Below are 13,116 nucleotides of genomic sequence, written 5' to 3' on the forward strand. Positions count from 1 at the left end.
TCCTCCCGCCAATCACTCATCACACCATGCATACCACATCCACTCCATACCCACAGGCTCGCTGACCTCACTCACTCATCAAGTACCTTTTCCATTTCACACCATCGCTGATCACTGCCATTCTGCTTGCTCATCCCTCAACTAACCCGTGCTCCCTCGTCGTCCCTTACACTACAGCACGTTCCTTTTAACACTACGTAGCTAAGCTACGGCCCCACTACACACTCACAAGTCTGTCACTGTCTCCAAATTTCATTTTTATCTCCATTCCTAAATCTCAACTACAATCTCTCCAACTATTCCATTCCACGGGCCCCATTAGGACTTATCCCTGCCCCATGGAGCCGGTCGAGCTAAGCTAACCCTTCCCCCTAACTCGTTCCATTCCTGTGCCCAGGCAGGGGGATCTTCCACCCCCTGCCCGGGAATCCTGTTCACCTGAAGCGAGCCTTGTTTTTTTTTTTAATGTGTGCACCAGCGCGGCAACTCGCAACCTGCGCTCTACTCTCCGTGACGTCATGGCAGCTGTTCGCGCTTGGCGCACCTCGTCCCCTCTCGGACGGTACCATCCGGCAGGGACTTCCCTCCTGCCGGATTCCAACCCTACGTGCAGCCATGATGTCACCCTGCACATCAAAAAAAACAAGCCTCGCGTTTCGAGGGGTTCCCCACATGAACACATTTGCTCTGCCTGTAGGAGCTTCACACACACGCTTGTGTGGAGAACCCATCCGGTCCAAATCCGTATCCAGCCTACCTTCTGTCCGTCCACAGGATCGGCTAATCCACCGCTTGCGTTTGCGGACCGGGCTTCACTCCCACAGGCGCGCACGTGGCGGCCTCGTGCATTGCACAACACGGACCCCATACACGATGCCGTGCAAACCCGGCATGGTCCCAAAAATAGCTACGGCCGCTACTCAGCCTTTGTCCACAGTCAGGCACCGTCTTCGTCGCACTCTCGCGCACAAATTCCCCCGTGCCACAACACTCACACACCTCGAGATGGCACTCTCACTCGGGCACGCGGTTGCGTGTTCCCGCATGCTAGCAGCCATCTCCCTCACATACAGCGACCTCACACACACGGTCCCTCTCACACACGGCCGTTCACTCACGCATGCCCTTTCACTCGCACACGTGGTTCCACTCATACACGGCCTTTCACTCACACAGGGTGTTTCATATATACACGGCGTGCTGGGCGGCACGCACTTCGGCTCACTTGCAACCACGCACACCATATTACTCACACACGCGGTCCCTTTCACACAACGCCTTTCACCCATGCTATGTGCACGTTTCAGCACACATTTCACCACACTTGTGAACACACGCACCGGGACAATCGCACTGGGGCTTAGTGCCACCACAAGGGGTTCCGGGGTCTTCAAACCCCCCAAGCTCCGTGTGCACCCGTCCAGAGCACTCGCCCCCTCTAACTCGTTCGGCACGACCGGACCCACCTGGTCGTGATCCGCCTCAAGGGGGCAGTCCCTCCCTTCGTTCCTGAAGGAGGCTATCCGGCTGCTTGCACCAGGTCACGAGACATTCCCCGAGCTCCCCCTCATCGTCCTCCACTAACTCTGTGTGTGTGCTCGTTTATCACCCCGTCTTTATCGTGTAGTCTCTCCTCTACTTTTTCTATCACCCGAGTCTCTATACATTTTATTTCCTTGTTTATTATTTCCATTTCTTCCTGTATCCATTTTCCTTCCCATTCGAGTCGTTCTTCCTCTCTGAGCCCCCTTCGCTGTTCGTTATCTTTCCGGAGCTTTTCCATCTCTGTGGACTCCAATTTTGCACTCTCCTTGACTTGGTTAATCTCAAATTCATATCGTTTTTGTTTTCTACCCCACCGTCTCTCATGTTCTTCATTCTCCAATCTCATCGTTTCTTTCAATTGGCCGATCTCCTTTTCCTGTTTCATTCGTTCTTCCTCCACTATCTCCGCGTACTTCAACCTTGCTTTCCCCTTCAGTTGTTCTTGTCTTTCTTTTTTTCATTCCTTGTTCTTTTTGTTTCTTATCTCACTGTCTCTCTTGTTCTTCCTTCTGCAATCTCGTTATTTCCTTCAATTGGCCGATTTCCTTCTCCTGTCTCATTCCTTGTTCTGTCACTATCTCCTCGTACTCCAACCTTGTTTTTTTCCTTTTGTTGTTCAGTCTCAAATTCATACTCTTTTTGCTTTTTATTCCACTGTCTCTCTTGTTCCTCATTCTGCAATCTTGTTATTTCCTTCAATTGGCTGATTTCTTTCTCCTGTCTCATTCCTTGTTCTTTGTGTTTTCTATTCCACTGTCTTTCTTGTTCCTCATTCTTTAATCTGGCCTTGGCTTCTAATTGTGTGATCTGCACAGTGTGGTTCCTTAACGTTTCATTCTCCGTTCTCGTTCTTTCCTCACTCAACATCTTCAGTTCGTTTTGTAATCCCGTTTCTTTGTGTTGGTGTTTCAGTAACTCAGAAGCTTTTTTTTCTAATTCTGTCCTCATCTCCACACCTCTTTCACATTCTTCCTTCCTCACTTTATCCATTCTCTTGCTCATCTCCTTTAATTGGTAAATTTCCAATTCGTGTTCCTTTTGTTTCCTATCCGATTCTTCCAAGTTCTCCCTCATTTCTTCTTTTAACATCCTCAGTTCTTTTTGTAGTTCCCTCAACTCAAAAATTTTTTTCCCATTTTTCCTTAAGGCCCAGTCACACCTTGACATTTTAGCCAGCAATGGCAACGTATTAATATGTATGTAAAACGCTGGCTTACGTTGAACTTTTGATGTTTTTTTAAAGATTCCGACCTATTCATAACGACTTGGTCTTATGCATAACGTATTAGTAATGGACACGGAACGTTTCGTTGTGTTATAGATAACTTATACCAACGAATGCTGAACGCGTTCACAACCTATGCCCAACGATAGTCTAACTTAGGCATAGCACGCTGCACGCATCACCGACGATGATGTGGCATAGGTTATGAAAAGGCTGCCGCACAACGATTCAAATCATAACCGCCGCAGAAAAGGAAGTGTCAACATCGCAGTCACACCTTGGCGATCTTGCCAGCGTATGCCGACCTCTGAAAAATGCGTCTAAAAAGCTGGCGCACGTCAAATACGGTATGGGTAAGTTTGGTATGCGTGAATAGAACGCTAAAGTACGCTATCATACGTCGTATTAAATGGAGTACGTCTTGTAATTTTAAACATGTTGAAAATTTTATGACGTACTTGCCGTATGACACACGCTCCACATGCGATGGGAATAAGTTGTACGCACGATATGCGATCGTTGAAACACATCGACACACGTTACTTGTAAGGTGTTCTCATAAGTCGAAACACGTCAAGGTAATGGTTAGCGTCAGTGTTCCAGACTCCCGGGTTTTTTTTTCTTCGGTATGACGGTGTTCAGTGTACAGTGCGGTTATGATTTAAATCGTTGAGCGGCAGCCAATTAATTATATTATATTATAACCGCACTAGAAATCGAAGTGTCAAAATCACCATCATACCGAAGGAAGGAAGAAAAAAAAAAAAACTAAAAAAAAAAAAACCAGGGAGTCTGGAACACTGATGCCAACCATTACCTTGATGTGTTTCGACTTGTGAGCACCTTTCAAGTAGCGTGTGTCGATGTGTGTAACCGATCGCGTAACGTGAGTACAACACGTAACTCATAGGTGAGAAATAAGGCCAAAAAAAAAAATGTTGCATTGGCGTAACCCGCCCGACCCTAAAATTCCGCCGACCCTACGTTTTTTTTTGTTTTTTTGCTATGGAAAAATTTTGCCGAAAAAATTTGAAAAAAAAAAAATTTTATTGCTATTTTTGTTGTTTTGCTATCGTTTTCAAGTATCTTGTTGATTGCGATCGCGATCGCAAAAACCCGGAAGTGTTTCGGACAGAACCCGCCGACAAAAAGGGTGGTACTCGAGCCGGGGGAGATTTTGGGAGCGATTTATTAGGAAAAAAAAAAAGAAAAAAAAAAAAAGATCCCGACCGACCTACCCTATTTTTCAGTGACCCGTTACGCCAATGCAACAATTTATTTTTTTTGGCCTAAGTTTCGGGTATGCTAAACATTACCTCCACGTGTTTCAACTTATGAGTAACTCACAAGTAACGTGTGTCGACGTGTGTCAACGATCGCGTGACGTGCCTACAACTTATGGCCAGCGTTATGCCGAACGTGTGAGTCATACGCTGGCATAAGTCTTAAAATTTCAAGCATGGAAAATTTGAGGACAACCGAAAAGTACAACGTTTAAAGCCAGCGTACAACGACGTTTGGCAGTGTTTTTCAGCGTGCTCTCAATGTTATCAAAACCAAGCTGTTGGCTATTCCAAAATTTTCCAAACAAATTTTCCAAAAATCGGCATAAGCTGGCTAAAACGTCAAGGTGTGACTGGACCTTTACGGGCCTGCTCACCTTCTTCGCATGCTTCCTTCCGCAATTCGTCCATTGCACTACCGTATCTCTCTAGGCCTTCCAGGCGCTTCTCTTTTCTTTCTATCGTCCCTTCTAGGCTGTTTCTTTTCCGAATGCCTTCTTCTACCTCTCGCTTCAGTAGTTTCAATTCCACATCGTGCTCACTTTTTTCCCTTTCTAGCTTTTCTTCCCATTCTTCTTCCATGTGCTTTCTATCCCAGGAGTTACTAATTTGCTCCTCTTTTCTTTTCTTCAGTTCGCTCTCCGCTCGTTCATGCGCAAGGGCAATCCGCTCTATTTTCATCATTACTCCATTGTGTACCTCGCCTGTGTTGGCTAAGTCCTTTTTCAGCTCCCGAATTCGTTTCTGTGAATCGGCCAATTGTTGTGACTCCTTATGCACCCAATCCTCCTGAACCTCGTCGACGCGCTGCTGTGCCTCGTCCAATTTAAAGGCAAACAAATGCAATTGCGCCATACAGTCATCACCATTCCTCCACCGCTCCAAGGCCTTCGATACTTGTATCCGAAGCCTGCCAATGCATGCACCGGCCTCCTGCCACGCCTGCCATGACCCGGTGGTTTGAAACGGTGGCTGGGAGCACCCGCCTCATGTCATGCCATTAGTTGCGCTAATAATAGCAGCTCGCTCCGTGTTGCGCTGAGATGCGGCAGCGCCGCTATTTTGTGACTCCGTTTGCCGGCAAAGTTCGTGCTCAGTATAGGGTGAGCGGCCCCACTGATTACCATTAGTGGTGGGGTGATAAGAACGGTCCCGGGCCATGGATCCAACATCAATACACATATCTATTACTCCCTGTTCCCGGTCGCCTTGAAAAGCCATCTTGTTTCTCGGAGTTAATTTAAATTGCTCGAATTTGATGGAGCACGGAGGGTTGCTCCACTCACCCTTGGTCCGGTTCCGTTAATTTAGTTTGGAGGCGGGGTGGATTCGAATCTCACTCCCGGACACCAGTGTTACGAATTCGCGCTCGCCGGCGTGCGAACTGCCGCTTTCCACTAATAGTAGCAGCTTGCCCACCGGACGGACAATTCAGTCGTGACCTTCCGGAACAACGCCGGAACCGCCACGGGTGGGTCTTCAACCCCACCACGGCCTAGCCAATTTTCTACCCGTGCAGGATAGGGTCAATCGCCGAATCTCGCTATACCTAAGTACCCGCGCGGATAGCTAACCGGGAGACCGTACCACGGCGCAGGTCGGCTGGGACATGAACCGCCCAAGCGGTTCGTTCCATTCTGCAGTGATAACAGAGCGGGTATTATCGCCCGACCTCGCCGGATCCGATTCTATTTACCGGGTAGTTAACAACCCCAACTATTTATTCCACGATGCAAGATGGCATTTCCAATAGGGAGAAAATGACGCAACGAACGGGGTACATTTGAACCAAGCACATTTATTTATAATTTACACACAACACGTATGCAGGCAAGGCAATGAAATAATCATACACGTATGCAAAGAGACAAAAGCAATCACGTATACAGACAAAGCAAAAGCATTACAATCGAATATAAGCAGTAAGTTATTATTAACGTACAGTCACTGAACAGTTTTACTTTTGGACACGGCGCCACCAACATTCATTGGAAAGAAAAAAGAAAAGGATTAGACCACCCCCATAGACAGGGGGGTCAGACTGGGCCCGTGGGCCTTTATGGCGTGGGACTTGGCTGATCGAATGGGCCCCACGAGACCGACGCTGGTTACCTGCACCCTCGTGGTGCGATGATCGGCGAGCTCTCTCCGGCACTCTCCTCTCGTGCGAGCCTCGACGCTGGACCACCGCACTCAACCCTTACGACTTGGCACCCAGAGGGAAGGCACCCGGAGCTCGAACCACCACGAAGCAGCAGCAATCACCCGACCAGAAAAGGCTCGACGAAAAAACACACGAGCTCCGCTGCCACCACGAAGAAAACCACGCACGAAGCAAACCACACGAGCTGCCAGACCTGGCGTCCTGCACGCCCTTATATCCCCTGGGGTCCAACCCCTTGCTCCTCCCCGTTTTCTGCTCCACCCCCGTTCCAGCTCGTGCGAGAAGGTTACCGAAAAGGGGCGTTCCTCAGTTCCCAGCGCCTCATTCCACGAACCGACCAACGGCAAATGATCTGCCTCGCCCCTCCCCCACACCAAGTGTGGAGAAAACAGGCGGGAATATTAGACAGGAAAAATCTGCACGCCATCGAAGTTCCTTGGGTTTCCTTTTACTCGCGCATTTAATGAATGCGGAGAGAGGGTTGTAATGTGTCCGTGGAGAAGAAGGGAGTTGATAGCTGGCGTAGCGGCGAAGGTGGTTAGGTGGTTGGCGGTAGAGGCGATCATGGTTGTGGCGTTGGTGGCGTGGTTGGCGTTGTGGTGAAGTGGAGCTGTGTTGGTTGTTGTAATGGTGGTGGAGATGTGGTTGTTGGTCCAAAATAACGATAGTAAAGACAAACAGCTATCTCAAAGGATCACAGTCCTGTGACATGAATAATTCGCATTAAACAACGGTGGGGAAATCTAACTGAACACAGACTTATCGATCCAACTGAACTACGGAACCTTTATGGTTTTCTGCGAATTTCCACAGCCGTAACAATATCAAACCTTGAAAAGGCACATACTCAGGTCCTCAGCAATATACCTGGCAAGTTTCAATTAGATCGGACCAGTGGTTGTCAAGAAACCGCGGTCACAGACACAGACACAGACACAGACACATTGCTGGAATTATAGATAGATAGTACGATTATCATATAATCAAAATGATGTCATTTCATTAATAACAGCCAGTTTTTTTTTTGTTTTTTTTCGTAATAGCACTTTGTATCAAACCAAGTGAAGTGGAGCTAAAAGGCCTCTGACTCGATTTTCTGGTGGCAGTTAAAATGAGAGTTCTGTGGTTGGGAACTGCAGGATCATTTATTCCTCTTCACACCAAGGAGAATGAGGGCCCTCCTTGTGAAATGTTCACTTGATCAACGAAGTGCAAACACATCCATAACCCGAACGGCACTCGGTAGGGCGTATACCTCCGCCATGCTGAATCATTTGTTTTGTATCCCATTGATGGGCCGGACGTGCATCCACACCTTAATAAAAATCAAATTGGCTTGTTATTGTCACCTACCCAACTCATCCACCAAGTTTTGTCATTCGTCCATAAGTTTCTGAGATATCGTGCTGTCTATTGTTTTGGCCCCATCTATCAATGGTGAAGAATCACTTAAAAATTCTCGTTTTCAGATCTGGATCTTCACCAAAATGTAATCATTTCGTCCTTGTCACACACCCAACCTGTCCACTAGGTTTTGCCCGAATCCGTCCATAACTTTTGAGATTATGTGGCTCACAGACAAACAGACAGGGGTGAAAACATAAGCTCACCACCTTTGGTGGTTGAGGTAATGAGCCCTTTGGCAGTCCCACCATAGGAAGGGATGGGGGATGGGGGAAGGTTAGGTAACAAAGGGACCCAATATAGAGTGAATCATTATGCCAAGAACAGCCGATAAATATGACTATAATCAGTGTTCAGACTGAAAAAAAACTTTGATTAATGAATAAACCCCTACCCAGAAATATGTAGCTGATTAAAAGTTTTATTTGTTTGCCTTATCAGTGACGTGTCGTTGCTGCTCCATGGTTGCGATTGGTGTTTTTTTGTCCCGTCCGGTCACTGTGTGATTCATCATAGATACATTTTCCGATAAACATAATGTCTTGGCAGCTCCTGATCTGTTTAAGATTCCTACCATCAGATTCCTGGGATCATACACCTTCAATATCCTCCATCCATGCATCTCAATGTGCAATATTTCTTCTTGATAAAGTATTACGACGAAACACAACCTGCTTTCAGAGGTTGCAAGAATTAAATTATTTTCATTTATTGCTATTTCAGGTTTTATATTGGTTGCCCTGGCAACCAAGGTTCTCTTGGTTCCACTTCTTGCCAATATCTTCTTTTTTTTGTACAAGAAAGACTTGTGATACCTGTAATGTACTGAATGGGAGATGCTTAGCAGGCAGACACGAGCGGAGGAACAGTCGAGCTGGGCTGTGTCGCACAAGCGCGAGCGCGGGCGTACTCTGCCCGCGGCTCTCCTTTATTACGTATGCACACGCACAGGCCGCGTTCGACTACTGCATTCCTACGACGCCTCAGGCGGCGCGCACACCTTATATCCCTTGCAGATACGATGACCACTCCGACCACTCCCACACCACCATGCCCTTCCCCGTAGGCCCGCAGACTCCACCACAATACCAGACCCCACATGATACATTGTCCGAATGTAATATCCTCAAGATTATTTCATAACGGTATAATAAATATAATTTGTATAATATATATTATATATATTATACTTCCAATCGATGTTTTACCTCACAGTCTGAACATTTTGATCGGAGTCGAATTTACCAAGCTGTTTACCTCAGCGTAAAACTCGTTATACCGGAATGTCACTTAAATCCCCACGTCCTCAAATGAAAAGGGTTCATGGAAGCCTACAATTGTGCATATAATGACCCGTCATTGATAATGTTATTGTTCTGTTAAACTTCAACAACATGAATATTTCAATAACAAAAATCAGAAACACCAAATAAATTTAAAATAAAAAAATCGATATAAAAGCATGTTTACGCAACGGGAAAGAATCCATAGAAAAAAACCTCCCTCAAAAAGCTTCTTTTTTTTTTTTTTCAAAACAAGGACTTCTTATAAAAGGCGCCAGTTCATTTAATGCATGGTGCAGGCCTATCTAATTAATTTGTCAAACATAAAGCTGTTAACTTTAACCTACCTTCAACAAGCTATCTTCAAAATTGAATAATCAAACGTCTCTTCAGAAAGGCCGTTACGACCACCCCACAGCGCACCGTGCTGATTGGCCAAATGGAAGCAAAGCACCGATATGATTGGTTTCACGCGGTCACGTGCTCTTTCGACGTCGACAAACTTTGTCACGCGTGCTCGTCAACGATGTGCTTGCTGTATCCCCATTGGCTGGCTGACTGATACCCGTTCATGTTCACACCGATTGAATTTCCTCAATATTAAATAATTATTTCCTGTCAGGGCAAGACGTTTATTGCTTGCGAAATGATTAAACAAGGCCAAAGCATATATTAAGTGGATATACATACTTGTTCTCAGATAAATTTTGCTTTTTTCGGTTTTGTAATTAAAAGCGTGTTTATTTCCGTGTTATTTACGTCTGACTTGAAATTATTTTATGCTGACAAAATTTCACGAAATTTATTTGACAAGCTAATTCTCCGTTTATTGATTGGAAATAAATGTGTTCCGCAGTTTCACCATGAAGTGGCGAACAAGAAGGTCGACGACACTTAATTAAAAAAAACTTCTGAATGTACTACCGCTAAATTCACCATCATGGCCAAAACAACTGTATAAGGGCCGAGCCCAAACCGTGAAGACCATGAAAGTGCATATGAATCTGCTGTGCAATGATATTTATCCATCTATAATTCCAGCAATGTGTGTGTGTGTGTGTGTGTGTGTGTGTGTGTGTGTGTGTGTGTGTGTGTGTGTGTGTGTGTGTGTGTGTGTGTGTGTGTGTGTGTGTGTGTGTGTGTGTGTGTGTGTGTGTGTGTGTGTGACCCCTGTTTCTCGACAACCACTGGTCCCATCTAATTGAAACTTGCCAGGTATATTGCTGGGGACCTGAGGATGTGCCTTTTCAAGCTTTGATATTAATCGGACAAGTGCTTCCCAAGTTATGGCCATTTATTTACCAACCAATGACAAGACACGTTGTTGCGTGGGCGTGGCCGATGGAGGAAGGGAAGCTCAGTCGCGTTCCCCATTACGGGTTACAACGTAGGGCTTCCGGAGAGTGATGACTTCGTGTATTCTAATAATTTCTCGATTTCTTATGCGCATTTATAGATAAACACAATGCCCCAAGTTATGATTGTTTTCATATTAGACGGTGTATAAATTTCGGTAACATCAGAGTGCTGGTATGCTCCGAACCAGGAAGTAAAAAAATTTTTCTCTTCTCTTTTTGTTTTTCCTTGCCACGACATTGCGAAAAGGTAAAATATGTTGGCGCTATTTGAATAATTGGTTATTAAAACTAAATTGTGAATAATCGGAACTGCGAATAATATGCGAACTTCCGGGCCATGCACGTATGGGCACGCGAAAGCGAAGAAACGGCCTGTGTGGTTGTTGTTTGTTGCTCGCGGTTTGAATTTTTTTTTTACGGGCACGTACTAGTCTATCTATAATTCCAGCAATCTCTGTGTCTGTCTGTCTGTCTGTCTGTCTGTCTGTCTGTCTGTCTGTCTGTCTGTCTGTCTGTCTGTTACCGCTGTTTCTCGACAACCACTGGTCCCATCTAATTGAAACTTACCAGGTATATTGCTGGGGACCTCAGTATGTGTCTTTTCAAGGTTTGATATTAATCAGACAAGCGGTTCCCAAGTTATGGCCATTTATTTACCAAACCAATGACAGGACACGGTGCTATGATGTCACAATTCTTCTTTCTTTCTTTTTTTTTCACGTACGGCCACGCACGTATGGGTCCGCACTAGTAGGTAAAAATAAACCAACACACGCGACCATCATCATCATCATCATCATCATCATCATCATCATCATCATCATCATCATCATCATTAATCATCATTATCATGTCTCCAAAAGTGAATGGAGTCCATTGATTGTGGATCTTCTTCTTATTGGTTATGCAACACCCAAGACTGCATGGTTGCATGATTGGCTGAGGATGTGGCTGTGCTCTTGATGCAGTGCCCTCTGTACGTTCGAGACGGAATTTGTAATTTGGCCATGGTGCTGGCGATAGCTCGCCTACCGATCTTTATTTAATCATCCACCAATTAATTATTAATGCCGGTTTAACATCCATCCGAGGGACAGCATCACCCACACACATTGATGAATCACCCTGCCTGCAATTTATAGCTGGGTCGGGATTCGAACCTTGGCTGGACAGCTTAGAGGTTGAGTGTGAATACCTCTCGGGCCTAGGCCATCCTATCAGTCCTCATGTGTAGTACTGCCCACTGAGAGAAACCGGTGCTGCAGCTCGAGGGCCCATGCTTTGGAACATCGATAATGTGGAGTCAGTGCAAAGACCAACAACTCCAGGCAGTCACATGGGAGTGTCTGCCATGGTCAAAACAACAGTGGAAGACTCTCGAACATCGTTGTGCAGTCTCGAAAGTCACAATGCTGCACCGCATCCACACTAACCTGGTGTACATGTCTCGTCTCCATAACCAACAAGAGGCAACGATCAATATGCTTTATCATCCACCGAGCAAGGATCAACACTTCGAGGAGACCATCCGTTTCTGGTGGTCTCTTCCTCGGGTTGTGGTTGACGCTTCCAGCGAGGAGACATTCAAGGCTGGTGCAAATCAGTGCCAACTCAGGTGTGCGTATTCTGGCAAGAGGACAGGTGTTTTCCATCCTGATTGAATCCATGGAAACCCTCGGTGCGATAATACTCCGAGATCTCTGCCCTTAAATGGAAAAAGAAGATGAACACTTTGACGTTTGGACCATTGACGTAGTTGTGTGTTCGATTTTTCTGAGTTTTGTCATTGTGACGGTATGATTGTGTGACGGTTTTGATGACTTGTACTTTGCTTATTCTTCTCCTATTTATTGTTGCAGATCCCACTCGCCATTCTTGTGTTGATTCAAGCCTGCTGAATGGTCCACTCGTCGATTTCTGCTTCAATTTAATCAACACAAGACTCACTATGGATCGGCTGCTCAGACCAGAACGTCCAGATACAGATACAAAGTCGAGCTCGGCTGTTAAGGAATGGGAACACTGGTTTAAGACTTTTCAGGATCCACCTTCGTTTGTGGAAACACGGGCTGCGGTGAACCGGTTGAAATGGGGTAAAGCTCCTGGGATCTGTGGCATCCATGCTGAACTTCTCAAGGCTGGTGCAAATGCTGTATTCAAGTCATTACATGCAGTTCTGTGCTCTGCCTGAAACAGGCATCATCCCAACTGACTGGAAGAGGAGCCTTGTTGTTCCTCTCTGGAAAGGGAAGGGTGATCGCCAGGACTGCAACGACTACCGAGGGGTGACGGTGCTCTCAGTGCCGGACAAGATCTTTGTTCGAATAATTCTTGATCGGGTCTGCCACCATCTGCTTGAGCACCACCACCAAGATCAGTCGGGATTTACACCAAAGAGGTCAATGATTGACCGTATCCTTGCCATTCGGGTCCTCATAGAACACAAACAAGAGTTTCGGAAGGGGTTGCTTGCAGCTTATGTTGATCTCTGTAAAGCGTTTGATGCAGTGAATCGGGATGCCCTCTGGAGGATTCTTGTTCTTCGTAAGGTGCCACCAAAACTGATCAATCTGATGTCTGAACTCTTCTCTGGTACTGAGAGTGCTGTGAGAAGTGATGATACCATCTCTGACTTATTTCCAATTGTTACTGGAGTTCATCAGGGGTGTGTACTGGCATCTACACTTTTCAGAGCTTGCACGGACATGGAAAATGGACGCAGTGACGCGCTGCTCCGGTGCATGCTCCCATACCTGACCTGACCTTTCCGTACTCCCCCCTGAAGAACTGAACAAACGATGTGTTTTGAAATTTTTTGTACCTGTTTGTGGTGAGGATGTTGAGGTCACGGAGA

The 13,116-nt window shown here is 46.0% G+C and overlaps 1 protein-coding gene across 3 annotated transcripts in view; it reads right to left on the reverse strand.

Annotated features, from left to right (window-relative positions):
* TM7SF2 (transmembrane 7 superfamily member 2) overlaps positions 1-9,407 on the reverse strand; it is a 68,163-nt gene extending 58,756 nt beyond the window's left edge. Inside the window, exon 1 of one of the 3 annotated variants that reach the window (XM_085887801.1) lies at positions 9,252-9,407. The gene's annotated coding sequence lies outside the window, so the exon portion shown is untranslated. The remainder of the gene's footprint in view (positions 1-9,251) is intronic. The other 2 variants (XM_085887799.1, XM_085887800.1) reach the window with 2 other exon arrangements.
* Positions 9,408-13,116: the final 3,709 nt, after the last annotated feature.

Source organism: Eptatretus burgeri, chromosome 7, assembly GCF_056783735.1.
Source record: "Eptatretus burgeri isolate ZD-2024b chromosome 7, Ebu_testis_v1, whole genome shotgun sequence".
NCBI classification, from domain to species: Eukaryota; Metazoa; Chordata; class Myxini; order Myxiniformes; family Myxinidae; genus Eptatretus; species Eptatretus burgeri.